This window comes from Amblyomma americanum, chromosome 5 (genome assembly GCF_052857255.1).
Source record: "Amblyomma americanum isolate KBUSLIRL-KWMA chromosome 5, ASM5285725v1, whole genome shotgun sequence".
In the NCBI taxonomy this organism is placed as follows: domain Eukaryota; kingdom Metazoa; phylum Arthropoda; class Arachnida; order Ixodida; family Ixodidae; genus Amblyomma; species Amblyomma americanum.
This window is the reverse complement of record NC_135501.1, coordinates 193,855,728-193,874,652: the sequence shown is the minus strand read 5'-3', so window position 1 is coordinate 193,874,652 and position 18,925 is coordinate 193,855,728. Positions and strand designations below refer to the sequence as shown.

At 46.9% G+C, this 18,925-nt stretch overlaps 1 protein-coding gene across 1 annotated transcript in view; it reads left to right on the top strand.

Annotated features, from left to right (window-relative positions):
• The window catches only part of LOC144133292 (neuroglobin-like), a 215,075-nt gene that overhangs the window by 74,315 nt on the left and 121,835 nt on the right, over positions 1-18,925 (top strand). The gene's annotated exons all lie outside the window — the stretch shown is intronic.

The window sequence follows — 18,925 nt, the reverse complement described above, 5'->3', positions numbered from 1 at the left end:
TATGATATATGAAATGTATGCAGAGTGCTGATGTATTGACACATGCCATGGTAAAATCCGAAGGACTCGGTTGTCTCTCCGCCCGCGTTCGCTTGGACAATAAATAGGAGCAAAAATTGTTTCGGCCCTGGAATTTGAGTAAGAACGCATCATATTGTGTTAAGAAAGGGTTCAAAATTTATTGCGAGGGCACTGGATTGGAGAGAGGTAAGCAACAAAATTCACAGGGTTATCTAATTATCATTCTGCGTTGACAATGAGATAGCATTAGAACCTTTTGATAGATTTACTGGAAGTGGTGTCATTTCCCTTCAGCTAATAAGAATTATCCTCCCTTTTCACTTCCTCCATTTAATGGGAATTAATTGGTCTTGTGACGTCACTTTTCTCCAGCCAACGGGCGAATTTTAATGACCGATAACATTTTTTTCCCACGATGATGATCTTAATGCTATTATATTCGATTTTCAATGCACGACACCGCTGTGATGGGTAGGCTGGCGTCTGTGGTTTGAAAAAGATTTTCATCGAGCAAGTGAGGAGGTCACTGTTATCGAGCAGTCAGGATAATGTTTTATGCAAGAAGGTATCGCATAAATTGGACGTATCATGTGCGAACACAAAGCCTTGCGACAACCGAAACAGCAGACTAGTATCTCTTCGCTTACACCTCCCGAATGCAATGCTCCGGAGAGATCTGCGCTGTGTCTTCGCGATCTGTGCGATGCCTAAACACTGCATGTGCAAAAGGAGAAATCCGCTGCGTCAACAGCAAGCCCCTGTCTTCCGTTACGACCGGAGACTGATGGCCAGCGTTCCAAATCCGACGGTTCATTAATTCCGGCCACCCAACTTTGACCGGGACCACCTTCAGCCAACGAGCCTTCTCTCGTGGAAGCGAGGCTCAAGTGCGCTGTAATTGCGTTAGGCTCATTGCATTTGTCGCCGCGACTAATGGTGTCCCCAATGGCGGGAGTCAGGCGGCAAACAAGGTCTGTGTGCCTGAGCGCGTCCCCTGCCCTTTCTCTGACGCGACAGTACAACGAGCTAGGACGTGGCTCTGATGCCGATGAAAGCGACTTGTATCCAAGTTCGTCCGGCAACCGACTGCATGTGCTTTTAAACTGGAACATTTAAGCACAAATATTCGATGCAAGGACACAGAAGGAATAGGAGACCGCTGTGTCGTCTAGTATGTCCGCGGTGTCACTTCCGCATACGATCTATTAGCAGCTGACTCTTTGGCGGTCATTGTTAAAACTGTTGTTCGCTCATTTGGGAAATGTGGTCTATATGTTTCTTCTTTTTCATATTTATTGTATAAACTTACAGACTCTGCGAGCTTAATTACATAAAGGGTAGATTCAAATATTATGGTGACCAAGTGTTAACACAACGAAATATTTTCTGCGAAGTTTAGTTAGTATGTGATGGCAGTGATATCTTTGGAATAAGACATGATGTTGGGCTAGTCGGTTCACATGATTGCCAAAAAAACTGCGCGAAGACGACAGGACAAGAAGAGGTACAAAGACGCACACACAAAGCGCAAGTAGATGCTATGGTATGGTGACGTCACCTCCGTTCAGCCAATGGGAAAATTTTATGACCCACGACGCGTTTGGCTCATTTTGAACCCATTTTTGCCCACACGAATGCCTATAAGTATTCATCTTTTCCTAATACGATTACTGATTGGAACGCACTGCCTCATGATTCTCCTTTGCTTGCCTCCCCTGAGTAATTTCAACCGTCGGTTGGTGCTGCCTGTGACGCCCTATGTTGCATACGCTGCGTGTTGCTTCTTTCCTCATGTGCCTATTAAGCGTTGTAAAAGTGTTGGTCGTCCTTTTATAGTACTTGTTTCGCCGTCATGTATGTTTTTTCCTTCTATCAAGGTGGAAGTCTCGTACTTCATTGTTTTGCACTGTGCGCCTCCTGCTTGGACCGTATTTGGTCCGCAGTATGTCATAAATAATTAAAAGAGCTTCTAATGCATTAAAAATGCGTTTCACTGGAGAAAACTTTTCTAAAAGTGTGTTATGAAGTATGAAAGAAGAGCGAGTCGAGGAAGCTCACGGCCTTGAGAAGCAGCGCAAAAGACGGCTCAAGAAAGACGGGCAACACGCACGCTGACGTTCAAATCTGTTTCTCGAGATGAACTCACATAAATTGGCTCTAATGTCTACGCGTAAGCTTACGATATTTGCGACGTGTTCCACGATTTTTCACATCACAGCAGTATTGAAAATTAGACGGAAATTAGGTGCGAATCTTTGTTTAACCGATTTGAGGACTTGACCGACCTTTCCAATTTTCCGATGGCCCGGTGGTTTTCCTGATAAAAAAGACGGGGAGAAAAAGTGAGCGTATAAGTTTGCACAAATATTTCAGGTCCTCTTAAGACTTTCGAGTTAATATTGTCAACAAGGGATCAGGATCAAAAAATTATGGACGCAGTACCTGATGACAAAAATGCGATTGGTGGCATAGCATGACCTAACAATGAAGCTGCCGTCGAATGTGACCTTCCAGCCTTTCGTAAAGGCAGGTGAGAACCCTTAAGCCCCAACTCGATGGACACATCTTAGGCGTACGGGCGGAGGGAGCGCCTACGCGCGCGGCCGTACGCTGGAGCCGGTCTGCGCATGCGCGAGGCGCGATCGGGGCGCAGATATCGTTACATGTCAGATACCCGCGCCTGCGCTCGGGCACTTGCGCGCGTGTGAGAAGTCCGGTTTACAACAATAGGAGGACTAAGGACCCTCAGGGACTTTTTTTCGTGGTTTGGAGCTCTTTCAGGTCCCCCCCCCCCCCCCAAACTTTTCTTGCGGTTTAAGTTGTCCTTTAAGCGCCCTTTAAACCCCTTTTCTTCACGCTTTGAAATTATATCCGTCGGCTCGACAGGGGGAACGAGCCAGCACCAGGAGCATGGAGGTGCATTGCCCCTTTTCGACGCCCGTCGCGGCGCGGCGCTTTGCGCGCAGGCGCTCCGCACATACGCGAGGAAGTGTCCATGGAGTTGCCGCTTCACAAAAATTATCTATAGGCAGTCTGTAGACTTCTCATAGGCTCCATTACCTTCCTATAGATATTTATTTTTCTCTATTCATAGTCTATAAACTTTCCATAGACAAAAAGTCTACTAAAAGTGTATGGCCATGAACCTATGGATTGTCTATAGACTGTTTATTAGATTTGTATTGCCTATAGACTGTTCTCTAGTGTTTTTCTATATGGACTTTATAGACAGAAGTCAATAGAAAGTCTACACACTCTCAAAAAAATTTTCTAATGGAAACCAGCGTTAAACATTGTAACACTCAGCTTCAGTAATGTCTGCGCCTGATTCATCTGTGCGCATTATAGCGTGAGTATCTTGCGGGTTTACGACTTGCCAGAATTTTCGTGGGTTTTTTGGCGAGCACATTAGACAGGTACGAGTGAAAAATGAAATCACGGCGTCACGAATAGCAGCGAGATAAGATTTTTCGGCCTCTCCGTGTTTTACCCATGCCATGCGAGCCCTGGAAACTTGGCGCGGCAAGTACTTCGCGCAAAAACTCGCGAGCAACGGAGTGGCTTCGCTGAAATCACACCTAAACCCGAATGCACCTATATGGGAGTAAAAATGGAGTGAGCTATTCTCTAGCGAACTTCCTTTTACACTATAATAATAATAATAATAATAATAATAATAATAATAATAATAATAATAATAATAATAATAATAATAATAATAATAATAATAATAATAATAATAATAATAGGTTTTGGGGGAAAGGCAATGGCGCAGTATCTGTCTCACATATCGTTGGACACCTGAACCGCGCCGTAAGGGAAGGTATAAAGGAGGGAGTGAAAGAAGAAAGGAAGAAAGAGGTGCCGTAGTGGAGGGCTCCGGAATAATTTCAACCACCTGGGGATCTTTAACGTGCACTGACATCGCGCAGCACACGGGCGCCTTAGCGTTTTTCCTCCATAAAAACGCAGCCATAAACAAAAAGGAGTAAAAATGGAGTATGTTTTACTCTAGCGCACTCTCTTATATTTACTGCTTTGTTTGCGTAGTGGAAAAGGAAGTTCGCTATAGGACTGCTGACTCCCTTTTTACTCCTTTCTCTTCAAGGTGGTGCTCTCCTTTGGCGGCAGTTGGAGGGAGCTCTATCGACTCCGCTCGGTGATATTTCCGCCAAAAGCAAAAAAAAACATAAAAAGGTCACCGGACGTTTACCCTTATGGCGACGCAAATTTTATCTACAGCGGAGGCGGAGCGAAATGCCCATGCCAGTCAGATCGAGCATTTAGTAATTCTGAGTAGGGTTGAAAGTGTGGCGTTGCAATGGTGTAGTGTAGATGTGCGCTCGCATGGGACCCTCCGTCACGCGTTGTCACGCCCGCACGGTCGCGTATCAATCCATATATGGCGGGCGACCGGTGTGACAGGCGCAGCACCGGAAACGGGTTAAAGGTGCACTAAAAAGGAATCTGAACTCGTCTTTTTACCGCAGGAACTGGATCAACACGTTCCGAGCATTCATAGACACTCCGAATTATTTTCATGTGCGGTGAATTTCCCTAATTTAAATCGGATTAAACGTCCGGGTTCCCGCCCTTTTTGAACCCAACGCTGAAGGCAGGAGAAGTCAATCAACGTAGTCGAGGGTTTGACGGCATACCGTCTGGTCAGGAATCATGGTGATGAGGATTGCTGGTCACTGGCCAAAATCAGAAGATGAGAAAGACGTTTCGGGAGCACTACGGCTCCCTTGTTCACTATGTGGCCGTAGTGCACCCGAAACGTCTTTTTCCTCTTCTGACTTTGGCCAGTGACCAGCAATCCTCATAGTCAATCAACGCGTGGAGTGCCTTCAGCCAGTCCCGTGAAGGCTTGCCGCTCTGCCATCGGCGGAGTGATACGTAAATCAAAAGAGCCCGTGGGTATTTTTATTTCCGTGGGCCTAACTTGCGGCTATGTTGTCTGCGGCTGAAAATATATTTACTCCCGTAAACCAAAAAAAAAGAAACAAAATAAAAGCGAAGACGAAACAGCCACGGGACTGGCTGAAAGGCACTCCACGCGTTGGTTGACTCCTCCTACCTTCTGCTTTGAGTTTTTTTTTTAAAAAAAGGCGGAAGCTGGGACGTTTAATTCGATTTAGATTAGGGCAATCGGCCGCACAAGGACAATAATTCTAAGCTTCTAAGAATGTTCGGGACTTGTAGATCGAGTTCCCGCGGCGAAAAAACGAGTTCAGGTTCCTCTTTAGTGCACCTTTAAGAAGAGCAACGATCAGTGTGACGCGCTGCAACTGTTCTCTCTTTCTCTCCACATGACGGCGCCAGTGGCGCACCGTTGCTTTTCATCAAATTTTCATTTTACATTTACTATTTATTCCCACGGGAAAGCCTCCGATTGCTCGCCAACGTTTCGACAAGAAAAGAAGAGGAGTTGGTCATTTAGGCGAACTAGTCCTTGCTTTTGCTTGGCACCCGCTAATGACTGCAATAATAGGCTGTTTCAGCGGCAGCGGTGGTGTACGGAAACTAGCAGAGATGTTGGTCTGTTTCTCCTAACAAGACGACCCCCCCCCCCCCCCCCCCATTGGCTCACCGCACAAGCACCGCGTGATTTACCACCGTAATGCGCACGCTGTAGTCCGTATGCCGGTATGTACGATAAAATAATCAGATAGTTGCCGTGTATATAATCACATCCTTAGATAAACAGCTTGTAGATTCCAGAAATAACTTAATATTCTGTTATTTTTTAACGACTTTGACATCCAGGATGACACCACCAGAAATCCACACATTTCTTTCGCACACGTGGTCCCGGTCCAAGCAAATAGTATGTTCTTAGTGGCCAGAACAAGGACCGAAAAGCGCTTGATTACGACGTGTTACGAGGCCACCGGCAATATTTCCCGGAAAAAAATTAACGGACACCTAGACAATGCCCAGCTTGGGTTGCGGTAGCGCAAGGAGCCCGTCAAGGCGTTGTCGGAACACTACCTGTTCGGCGACATCACTTCCGCTCGTCATTTCTGATTAGTGACGTCATTTCCAGTTTGGTGCCGTCACGCTCGCTGTCTTTTTGTTGAGGCAGGACCATGGCTCCGCATGACCACGTGCTATATCTGGTCACGTGACATGGTCCACTCGGACTCAGTGACTTAATATACATTCGGTATCGAAAAGTCGACCTTTCTTTGGTTAGTTGAAATTGAAAGAGCGTTATTTCTTGACAAAGCAAGGAGAGATTGGAACTAAAGGCACTGACAGCCTGACAAAGGTCCCAGCCCCCCCCCCCTCTATACACCATTACCGTAGTGGTGATAGCACATTCAAATGCATACACATAACGGCCATATCTCGAACAGCAGAACACAACTGTGAGGAACTTGCGCTGAAGTTTGCGGTGCCGATTGCAGCGCCATAACACACTGCCTAGCGAGAAGAGCGAGCAGTTTTGGATAGTACTATTAGTACTTTTCCGCGCCACCTTCAAGCACTTATTGGCGTGAGCTTCCGCGCTCTGTCGAAGGCGCACGTGCCGTGCGTCAGCTGTCTGGGCTACTCCGAGAGAAGCTAGGCAATGAATGCTGTCAGCCAAACGCGGGTATCTAATCGCGCAGAATGTGTTCTCGCGTTTGCAGCGGCCCAAGCGGCTGACAACAGCAGTGTTGAGTAACCGAATGGAACAATTGCAGTGCCACCTTGGCAGCGCAGGTTCCCCATAGTAACAAAAATGATTTGAATATTCGTTCATTACATTAATAAAAGCAGGAAACATTCATAAAACAAAAAAAAATTAGATGGGACACTTCAGCTCCGCTTTAAGGATATCACCTTATAGCGTTAATAATGCCCATGTATGCCGGATTAATCATTCTCAACTTTACATTCATGTATCCTCGGAAGCCCTCATACCACTCCTTGCGCAGTGGTGCAGCGGTTAAGGGAGGCGCCACTGCCCTGCGATGGCAGGTGCTGCCACCTGTGGGGCTTGTGCGACCCCACTTGCTCTTAATTTAACAGGCATCTACCCCGGTGGCCAATTTGCTCACAATCCGGTGGGAAGGTTGTGGTGACGCTCCAAGGTCACGTGACCTAGGTTGCCCATCTAGGTTGCATCTCCAGCGGGTGCCCACCTGGGCCACCCCATTTTTCGCTCACAACGCCGACGCCTGATTTTCTGGCTAACGGGGCCTTTAACGATATCGCGTTATTAGTCATGATTAGTCACGACGCGTCATGCTGAGTCATACGCACGCATCCACCTCTACATACGTCTCAACCTAAAAGAGGGGAAGAGCGCGATGGCCCTCTTACCCATGAGGAACACCTTGGCCTACACCCTCTAGAGAGATGGAGGATGTTGCCTTGGATTCGCTGTGGGGAAAACGGGAGAGGGTAAGAAGGAGGAGGGACGAAAGCACGCATGGGTCAGAGCGTGCGTGAGTGGTTCGGCGGGCGCGTGGTGCCATGCGATAATAATAATAATAATAATAATAATAATAATAATAATAATAATAATAATAATAATAATAATAATAATTGGTTTTTGGTGAAAGGAAATGGCGCAGTATCTGTCTCATATATCTTTGGACACCTGAACCGCGCCGTAAGGGAAGGGATAAAGGAGGGAGTGAAAGAAGAAAGGAAGAGGAGGTGCCGTAGTGGAGGGCTCCGGAATAGTTTCGACCACCTGGGGATCTTTAACGTGCACTGACATCGCACAGCACACGGGCGCCTTAGCGTTTTTCCTCCATAAAAACGCAGCCGCCGCGGTCGGGTTCGAGCCCGGGAACTCTGGATCAGTAGTCGAGCGCCCTAACCACTGAGCCACCGCGGCGGGGCGCCATGCGATACACCGAACGCCAGTGCACGTTGCTGGCGCACCCTTACGGGTTCTCCGGGACTGCGGAGTCTTGGCGAAAGTTGAGCTGACAGCTGGACCACTGCGCTGGAACGTCTTATCCTCGAGGTAACACGAAGACAAAGTATCCAACCGGATTTGCCCCTCGTCGTCTCCGCGCTGCCGTTTCCGAGGCGGAGGACGGGACGGCATCCGAGCCGCTCGCCTCACGACCAATTTGCCTCCGTTCTTTCCCTGTGCTTCGTGCTAACTGAGCAATAAAAATAGCTAATCGGACTTTTGCTTTGCCTTATTTGGTGCGTTCTGCGAAACTTGCGCGGCAAAGCAGAGTTTCTTTAAAAACAGAATGTTGATCTCGAGCGATACCAATCCTAATCGAGACGCCAAACAGGGTTGCTATAAAAAATACATGAGGCGAGCCAGTGTATCGAATCTTTTTTTTCTATATCAACGCCCTGCTTTTTTTTTCAAGTCGTTTATGTTTTATTTCTGTTTATTTATGTCAGCTTATCTTTTTATTTGTTTTATGCTCACGAAGCACAGCTTCTTTCCGCTATCAAGAAAGAATGACAGGTGTACGGGATCGAGAGTTTATCGGCTGGTTCATTTGTTTAGGCTCAGTTTAGTCGCCTTCTCTAAACAGGACAGGCATTGTTTGTGTTCATGATACTTTAGAGGTGGTAAAGGCCGCCGCGGTGACCGAGTGGTTATGGCGCTCCGCTGCTGGCCCGAAAGAAAGTGGGTTCGATCCCGGCCGCGTCGCTCGAATTTCGATGGAGGCGAAATTTTATTGGCCCGTGTACTGTGCGATGTCAGTGCACGTTAAAGAACCCCAGGTGGTCGAAATTTCCGGAGCCCTTCACTACTGTGTCTCTCATAGCCTGAGTCGCTTTGGGACGTTAAACCCACATAAACCATAAACCATTTATTTTTGGTAAAGGTGCCAACACAATCCATTTTGGTAAAGAATAATCTGATCTTGGTCGCATTGCATAAATCGAACTGAAATCTTTCACCATTCACCATAACTGCGCCACCAGATTCGGCTCGAGTTCCGACTAGTTTTTAAAACAGAAGGTCCCGTTTCAAGCTTTTAGAGCAAGGCAGTAATAATTTTTATAGCGGTATTTCTTCACATAGCATAGCGTAGAAAACATTATTGAGTTCATAACAAGTGTCAGGAGGGCGGGCTTGCACTCCCGTCCCTGTCAGACGGCCGAGGTTCCTTCTACAGACTTAGGAAACGGCAATATCCAGAACAACACTGGAAACTCAGCAAAATATTTCATTAACCTGTTCAATTCCGGGAAATATACACAAACGCTTCTAGTTTACAGTGCTGCCACCTCGTCCCATGTGGCGCTGAACACTGAAAATCCCGGCGTTGATTTCAAATTTTGGTACGCCCATTGATTTTCTATGGCCTTCAGAAATAGTTGCTTTGAGGGCAGGAAGTATTTTATAGGGTCAAATTTTGCAGCGAATAGGACAAGTCTGCTATTATAATCATCACGAGGGCCGCCGCGGTGGCTGAGTGGTTATGGCGCTCGGCTGCCGGCCCGAAAGACGCAGGTTCGATCCCGGCCGCGGCGGTCGAATTTCGATGGAGGCGATATTCTAGAGGCTCGTGTATACTATGCGATGTCAGTGCACGTTAAAGAACCCCAGGAGGTCGAAATTTCCGGAGCCCTTCACTACGGTGTCTCTCATAGTCTGAGTTGCTTTGGGACGCTAAACCCCTACAAACCAAACCAACTATAATCATCACGTTCGCGCAGAATCTCTCCGGTCTCTCTTGTTTTCTCAAAAACCACAAGCTTACAATATCCCCATTGAGTTATGTGGTGTTCGCCAGTGGCGGCCAACAAATGGCGCTAGTTGCTGAATGTCCAGGAAAACTCGTCATATTGTGTGTCATAAAAGGGAAGTTTGTCGTATAAGAGAGCTCAAGGGAGCTTGTAGCAACTGCGTTGTGATACCTCTCACAGCATTTACGAGTTAAACGACCAGCCATGCTAATAGCTGCTGGCGAGAGCAACGCCAAATTTACTTCAACTAGCATGACATCGCATGCTAGCCGTCTCCATTAGGCCTCAGTATGGCTCGAAATCGAGACCCAGTCTCCGACACAAGTGTAGAAATTTGCGGTGAGTAGGAAGTGAGAAGACGTGAAAGCCCTACGCGGCATTCGCTTTTTAATTAGCGAGTGATCGAAGGTGAAATCTTTGTAAAGACAGTGTCTGTCGCCTCAGCGAGCTCCACTCTTTGCTCTGCAGCGGGAGTCGAGAATACCGCTAAGGACGGATTTGAAGACATTCTGCGCGCATTTTGAGGCGGAGTAAACCTATCAAAGAGCGCAATTTCCTCAGCGCACAGGCCCAGGATCACGCTGCCTGTGACCGTGAAATGCAAACGATATTCCAGTGTTTTGACAGCGGGAGCAGCTAAGGCTACGTGTCCCCTTTTTTTGCTGCGTCGGTGTTGGCGTAACCGACCAGGTGCAACGCGCCACGCTGATTGGAGAGTTAGGAGCGATGTCACGCACGGCGTCATGACAACGCGTCACGCTAATTGGTCAGATTTGAGTGACGTCAACTCGGCGTCGTGACAACGTGTCGCGCTGATTGGTCAGATTTGAGTGACGTCAACTCGGCGTCGTGACAACGTGTCGCGCTGATTGGTCAGATTGAAGTGACGTCAAGATGAAGTAACGACAACGCGTCACGCTGGTTGGCTACAATGCCAGTCACTGATTGTTCTGAACACAGAGACGTCACACGTGGCGTCACGAGGCGTTATATGGAGTTTACCCGCTGTGCAAATGCGAATGTAGCGAAGTAAGCGCTACAGACATCCAGCACTCGTACCAATATCTAATAGCTGCTAAGCGCTCCGAACGGCATCGACATTTCTCAAGCTGTTGCTGAAATTCGTATTATTTGATTCGTAATATACCACAGTGACGAAATTTTGGTGAATGTTTTGTTAAGTTAAGGAATACCGTACAACTCTTTTATTTCATTTGCGCACGCGATAATGTAGGATCCATCTTCCCGTCGCTTGGTTACTGGCTCCTTCCTCCTCGTTTTCGTGCTCACGCCGGCGCTCCCAGTCGAGCGTTATTATCGAGTCCACGAGCGCAGCCTGCTTATGTCTCATTTTATAGTGCACTCGACCTCTGTATTCAAGGAGGGCTCGCGCACGTAGGCACCCTAGCGCCGTGCCGCCCAACGCATTCATCCTGGGAGTGTACCGGCGAAAGTAAGTGCGTGCCTCGAAAACGAAACTTCAGCGAACCGAAACCGCGCACGAGGACACCTGTTCCCATCGGTGTAGCTACAGCGCACCGATGCGAAGCACGTCCGCCCTTAAACCGACGCCTCCGATGTGATGACCGATGACTAGGCAGTTTACTTTGCTCGTTTTTTTTTTACGTTTCCGGGCAAACGGGCTAGAAGTGCAGGAGACCAGGTTGGTTCGATCGCTGGAGCTTTCGACAGCCTCTTTCGCCGGTATTGCGACGTAGATGGGCGTTGCTCTCTCCGTCATCACCAAACTGTGGAACCGCGCCGGAAAAGAAGCTTTGGCAATCCCGGGATGTTTCGCCGCGAACGTGGCTGCGGAGTCCTTGCCGTACGTTCTTGTGTCGTTTCTATGCAGAGTGTATTCACTCTGTGCGTGAACGCGTCCGAGGTATTGGTTCGATTGGAGGGTGCGCCGTCAAGCGTTTCTCCGAGAAGTATCTAGTCGCGGTGAAACCGCGGTTCGTGTTAGGTTTTGTCATCTGGTACAGTCGGAATCCACGTTTTGATGTGAGAGTTATTCTCACACGTAACCCTTGTTCATTACAACGGTTCGCAGCAAATCTGGGCTGCAGTTCCGGGGTTCTCAACCACCCGAATCTGTCTTGACATGGAAAGAGTTTCATATTTCCTAGCATGCAATTCGAATTGACTCTGTCAACTATAGGTTTCACCCAACACCTCTCGGTGTCTCGCAGCTCTTCTATCAATCGGAGTCTTCTGTCAATCGAATCGTGAGTTTATCAGCGCCAGGAGGAACTTGGGGCGCGTAGTTATGCTGCTAGTGCAGGGCGCCATTCCTGGTCACGAAACGGGAACGAGCGCACTAACACGAGAGCGATTGAAGACAGACGAACGCTGAGCTGAACTAAAAGCTGTCAAATAAATGTTTGCAGAATCGGCAGAAAGGAAGGAGAGAAAAAATGTAACGAAAGGTTACCTGGTTTTCGGTGCAACTACACTGCGTACTCACTGCATCACGCGTTGCTGTCCTGTAGTCAGATATAACTCAAGAAAGAAGCGGCTTTTTCCCGTCAGAGGTTCCCCCTTCCAGCCAATGGCGTCGGCCGATCCTCATGAAGCTTCTAGCGTGACAAAGCAGGTAGTGGCAGATAAAAAGATTACAATCCCATCCTCCATGGCGGGGGTCTCCTCCCTGCATTGTCACGCTAGCAGGCGCATGAGAACCGGCCGACGCCATTGGCTGGAAGGGCGTCCTCTACGGGGAAAAAGCCGCTTTTTTCTTGAGTTATATCTTACTATATTGCGTCGCGAAAGGTTCAAATATTTTGTACGCTTTTTCCCGTGCGTATCTGGCGAGAATAATTGATCGATCGAAATTCGCTGCGTTCCCGTATTCTTGGGCGCGTGTAGAAAGGTGCTTACCTGGCCCTGCTTTCGCTGAGCTAGATTGTTCCCTTGATTTACTATAGCCATTATTATAACTTATAGCTCTTAAGCGCCCTGTCAGGGCAAGAACCGCTCTCAGAACCGCGGCAAGAACCGCTAATGGAACCGCTCTCAGCAGGTTCTAGTTTGAAGAATTCAATTATTCCTAAAGTCATGGTATGCTATTTAAAAATTCCTTAGTGGAGCCGAAAGTCGTACCCTCAAAAAATCATTTTATCACCATCTAGCGCTGACATCCCCAGCATCACTGGATGAGGGTGGGGTGATTTTTTTTAAGCGAAAAAATTCCACCTAACGTTTTAATAAGACGTAACAGGTACACAAATTGAAGGGGACACTTAGGCTTCGCCTTAAGGGCATGACACAATAGCAGAATGAGTTAATTTTCATATATGCAGAATTGGGCATTCCCTACTCTAGCATACTCTATACTCTATACTCGATACTCGAACGCGATACTCTAGCATATCCGCCTTGAAGTTCCAACTAAAACTTCCTTCTCTCGCTTCCCGTCGCCGAATTTCACGTCTCTGCCTTTATCACAGGTTTTTCCATTGTTCACCCCGTGACAGCAAGCTCATTCTACCAGTACGTCCAACATTCCACACAGGCCATACAAACAGCGTCATCCTGCATCGTGCCCGCACTATTACTTTTCATTTTTTGTTCACACAGCTCGCGACTGGAATGATCTTCCCTCCGACTTAGCACTAATCCCTGATCCAGCCCATTTCAAGACTGCCATCGAGGAAGCCATGTCATCGTCTTGATTCCCATGTAACATTCATTGTTAACCGCTGTTCTTGCGCCCACTCCTCATGTAATGTCCCGTCAGGGACCCTTGAGGTTCAAATAAATAAAAATAAAAAAAAATAAACTCAACATTCGTAGATACCTGGGAGTCCTCATACCACTCCTAGCGCAGTGGTGCAGCGGTTAAGGAATGCGCCGATGCCCTGCTATGGAAGATGCTCCCAGCGGTGGGCCTTGTGCTACCCGGGTTGCTCTTTCCGAACGACCAATCATTAATTTGACTGCCACCCGCCACAGTGGGCAGCTTGCTCCCTCTCCGGTGGGCGGGTCGTGATGACGCCGCAAGATCACGTGACCTAGGTGACCCACCTGCCTCCTGGTTTACTCTCTGGGCACCACCTACCAGAGTCGTGCCCGTGATTTTTCGATCACAACACCGACCGCTCCGACACCGGATTTTCTGGTGAACGGGGCCTTTAACGCGAGCGCGTTAAAACGCGCGGCAACATCTTAAAGGGACACTGAGGAGAAATTGAAGTTGGCTTGTATCCGTAGAATACCAGCTCCTGATCACAAAAACGCCACTCTTCCTGAAAACAAAGCTCTTGTAATGTAGAAAATAGCAAGAACCAAAATACAGGTATCGCCGCCACAGGCCAATCTCGCAAGTACAAGCGTGATGACTTCCTAGGACAAAAGGCGCCACCATGGAGGAGTTTTCCTTACTTCATGGACGCAACGAATCTCTGAGGCTTGCAAAGGAAGGTTGCGCACCGCACCGCTACTCACAAGAAATCACGGAGTCTTCGTTTACGTCGCGTTTCACCTCACTCCGTTCTGTGTCGTCATAAGAGTTCTCAAATTTGAATCGGAGCGGCGGGAAAAAATTTTTAAACTTCGAATCCAAATTTCTTTGAAATAAATGCATCTTTCGCTCCCGGACAAGCGGCAAGAAAGTCATGAAATGCCGAACTATCAGATATTGCTAACAAAAAAATTTTGATAGGGTTCTCCTCAGTGTCCCTTTAAAGTACAGGATGCCTAAGAAGGAAAGATAAAAAGAAAAAGCAGAACACATCCGGGTGCTGAATGAACTGGTCCCTTTCTAAAGATGGTGCGAGACAGGAGGCCAGCCATGCGTGAAGACCCACCCGCCGCGAAGTGCCTGACAAAGAAAGCCTCGAAGCCGGGTGCGGGTCTAAAAACCGCGAACGCAGGCTCTTGCGCTACTTATCGATCACACCAAGGCAAGGGCAGACCTTCCCAACAGCTCGCGACCCCTCGGCGTTGCGCCCATCTCACGCCTTGCTCGCCAGCGGCGGATCGACGTGCGAAGCGAGGGGGGTGGAGGGGGGGGGGGGAAGAGCAAGGGGTAGGCTGCCCAGAGCGTCCCTATCGTAAGGCTGCAGCGCCGATGCCGTCAGAGAGGCATTCTCTTAACAGGAGTAAAATATGGCGAGGTAAGCAGGAGGCCCACCCTGCGCGTCAGTTCTGGATAACGGTTATTTCATGTTTCTCTCGCCAGGTGTCACATGTGATGTCGAAATTTGAGATTTATTCGACTGCACGAAAGCTCATTGACACGAATCTATTTGTGGGCCTAGCAACAAACAAGAATATTATTTATATGTTTAGTCAGTCAGTCAGTCAGTCAGTCAGTCAGTCAGTCAGTTAGTTTAGTTAGTTTAGTTAGTTAGTTAGTTAGTTAGTCGTACCCTCAAAACACAAGTTCTAGAGGGTAGGAGCTAAGTGGACTAAGTACAATATTAAAATTATAGAGAATACGCGAAGATAACCATCAAACGCACCAATCTAATAGAAGAATCCAGTAGAAGTATACACTACAATATAGTACATATAACTACACAATAAAAACAAAAAAGCAAAACACACGATCGCAGACGCAAAATCAACACTAAAGCAAAATTAGGTAAATGAAGACAGCAATAGCTTCTCGTTAGGGCAGGTTAAGGTGGGCCGAAATTGCGCTGTGGAACTCCTCACCACTCCACTCTTTGCATGTTTTTAGTAGGAACGAATAAGAGTAGTGAGCGGAGTTTTGGTGTAGTATGTGTACTTTGTGCACGGGGTCGGGACGCGCTGATATGAGTGGAGGCGGCCTTATGAATTGTTCTTTGAGCAGGTCATTATGGTAGGAAATCTTGGAGTATAGAGGCTGGTAGCTCTCTGCTTGTTATGCGGGACGAAGGATTAAAAATAGACTTCGTGTTACTTGCGCGGTCGGCGTAGTCGGGCTGATTATGGTGATGATGATGATGATGAAACGAGTTTGGCGGTTCTGCATAGGCTCCAGGTTACTTATTTGCGCAAAGTTATCTGGGTCCCAGATAGATAACGTGGATTCTAAGTTAGACCGGACAGGTGTAACCACTTTTTAAGTGGTTATGGCATGTTCATACGATGCACGTGCATTGCTATAGGAGTACTCTTGCAGTTCATCAAAACTGGCATCGCGTGTGTGTTTCAAGAACGGGTACGAATTGCGGAATGACGCTGGGGTCATAAGTGTCACAAAATGACGGTATGGTTCACGTGCAGCATCGCTGAAGACGCTAGCCAAGAGCACAGCGAAAATTCACACTGTTCCGTACTTTGAGCCGCCTCGATGAAGCCCTTAGCGCGCTTATTGAAAGCACAAACACTTACACTGAGGTTTATGGCGTTGAAATAAAGCTTCCCTTATAGAAATGGTCTATAGACTCTCCACAGACGACTTTTTATTTTTAACAGAACAGCGCATTTTTTATTTCACATGAAAAGTGAAAAGGAGGGTGGAGAAAAAGCTCTTTGAACACAGCTTGACAACGCTGCCGCCCCCCTCCCCCCCCCCCCCCCCCCCGCCAAAAGCAACCGTAACAGCTCGCATATTTCACGTTACAAGACTACAGAAAAGGCTAGAGATTTCAACAGTTATAAATAATGCATACAAGACTGCGAATTTCAATTTCAAACTTACAAAGTTACAAAGGTAAAATGCAAAGGACAGTAATAGTTTAGAGGACAAATAATATCTTCTTTCCCTAAATATGTAAATTACACGTCGAAGACAGTCATGTACCCGCTACGCATTTGTCTAAAGCAAGAACACTAATAATTACAATGGAATGAAGACTTATCCACACTTATTATTTCCATTAGCATCACAGATGTTTGCTATGACATAAGAATATTAGCAAAATGCGGTTGTTTTTAAGCTTTTCCACATCCACGCCTTCCGTCTGAAAGCGGTTAAGAATGCCTGGTAACGTGTGCGCGATTCTTTGTTGGCCATAGTATGTACGCGAAAAATGAATGTTCCAGGGTACCTGAAGACGATAGGAATAGACGCTGCGTGTGTTCTCTAAGTTTGCGTGGCTTAGGAATGTATCAAGTGTTCCCTTAATTGGTCGTTTGTAGCATCTAATTATCTTGTAGCTATATATAGCAGTAGCTTTTAGTACATTGTTTTTGAGGAAAAGTGGTTGAGCGCGTTCCAAGTAAGAAACATTTTCAATTGCTCGCAATTCTTTTGCAATAGAACTAAGCTATGTAGATTCTTTCAATGTCGTGTTCCCCCATATCAGTCAGCAATAATCAAGCTGCAAATGGATTAAAAATTGCAAAGGAGTTTTTTTACGCCAGTTGGAAACGAGTGACGGCACCTATTTAAAATATACGCACTCCATTGCCTTTATATAGATATTTCATTTTGTCTGTTCATAGTCTGCAGGCTGTCTATAAAAAAAAGCTTCTAAAAGTGTATGGCCATGTATCTATAGATTATCTATCAAATGTCTATAGGATTTTTATTGCATAAAGTGTCTATAGAATTTGTCCATATAATATCTATAGAATTTGTGGACAAAAGTTAGTCCACAAAGTCTATAGACTGTTTAAGGTAATTTTTGGAAGGGTCACACGATGCCAAGGCACTCGTATAAAAACTAAGGACCCAGCTGGCACCCGCAGGCTGGGCGAGAGGTGAACACTCTTCTCAGAAGAGTGGAACGACCCCCTTGACCGCATAACATGAAACTGATACACACGATAAACTGCAAGGTACGTACACACTTTCATCATTGTGTACAGGGTATGGCTCAGTCCTGCGGGTCAGCACTGCAGGCCCTGTCGTGGTGCACAGGCTAACTCGAACCCGGGGTCCGTTGGGTAGCGTGTCCGAACCTTCGGGCTGAGGAAAGATGGAACTTGAAGTTTGCGAAAACGAAAACAAGCGGGTTTAATGGGACTTTGGTGAAACTTATTTACATATTCAAGAAAGAGCAAACAGTCAAAAAATAATATTCCATGCGTCGAGCGACTGGATGAGCGCCCAGAGCCTCCTTTCTCACACAGCAAGCTGCTTGAATCCCCCATGGTTCCGCCCCTTCATCAGGCGGTGGCCAATCCAACACGAGGCACATTTCTCCAAGATGGGGAAAAGTTGCACAGCACTGCGGCAAGCGGAGTCTCTCGTTGTAGAGTCAACTCGTGCGAACGGGCGAGGAGAAATCCGCTGCTATTTCCTACAGAGGTGCAAGCGTTGTGCATCGGCTCCTTGTCTCCCATAAAACACATGTGATCGTTGCGGCTCCGCGGGCCTCAGTTGCGGCGAGCTCTCTCCGGTTGGGCCGGCTCCTGTCAGACACGGTTAATTGCTTGAAGACACCGTTCCTTTATTCCCCTGTTGTCTGTCCGTCGTCGGTCGCTGCACCAGGCGTCCTTCTCCGGGATCCAATCAAAGAGAAGGCCATTCCCGCCGAGCCAAGCGTGAGAAAATTCCGCAGATACTTTCCCCTTTTTTTGTGGGGTCACTGGATGGTCGAAGGTCGTGTCGCCAGCTGGGTCGTGACAACCCTCAATAACTGGAGGTATCTGCGTGAGTGGATCTTTGAGATATGTGCCTTTCTGCACATATCTCAAAGATATAATATGTCTTCCAGCCAGCGTTCCAAAAAATCTCCATCTCTCATTTTCTGACAACTTTTGCGATAAAAAAAAAAAGCCTACGAGGACAATTGTTGGATACAAAATAGTCTATTGTTTCTTGGCCTCGAGTTGGTCTGTCACACCACTAAGATTAAAGCTGCACAAAATGGACGAGACGCTCATTGTTACTAAGTAACGGCATACCGATTTCTCAAATTCTAGCTATGTTAACAAAGTTTTGATATAGCCTTTTATATGTCTCAAATTTTAGTGGCGTTAGCAAAGCTTCGATATTGACTTTTGAACAAGCGCAGCTTTTATGGACATCAATATTAATTATGAGGCAACCATGAAATATAGTAAGGTACTGTTATGGCAAGATTGAAGGTAATGATCTGTTATTCATCTGATCCTTAGGAAAATCATTCTTTTAAAGTTCGCCCATCGTTGGCATCGAGTAGTTAATGCTGCCATAGAAAATCGATAGGGAACATTTTGGACGTTAATGTAAAAAAAAATTCAAGCCTGCCGAGGGCAGATCTGCGGATATATCGATTGTTATAGTGGAAGTTTTGCGATATATAAAAAATGCGTTCATAAATAATTTCCTGTTGAAAAATGCGCTTGTCCACAAATTCTGGGTATGGCAGGT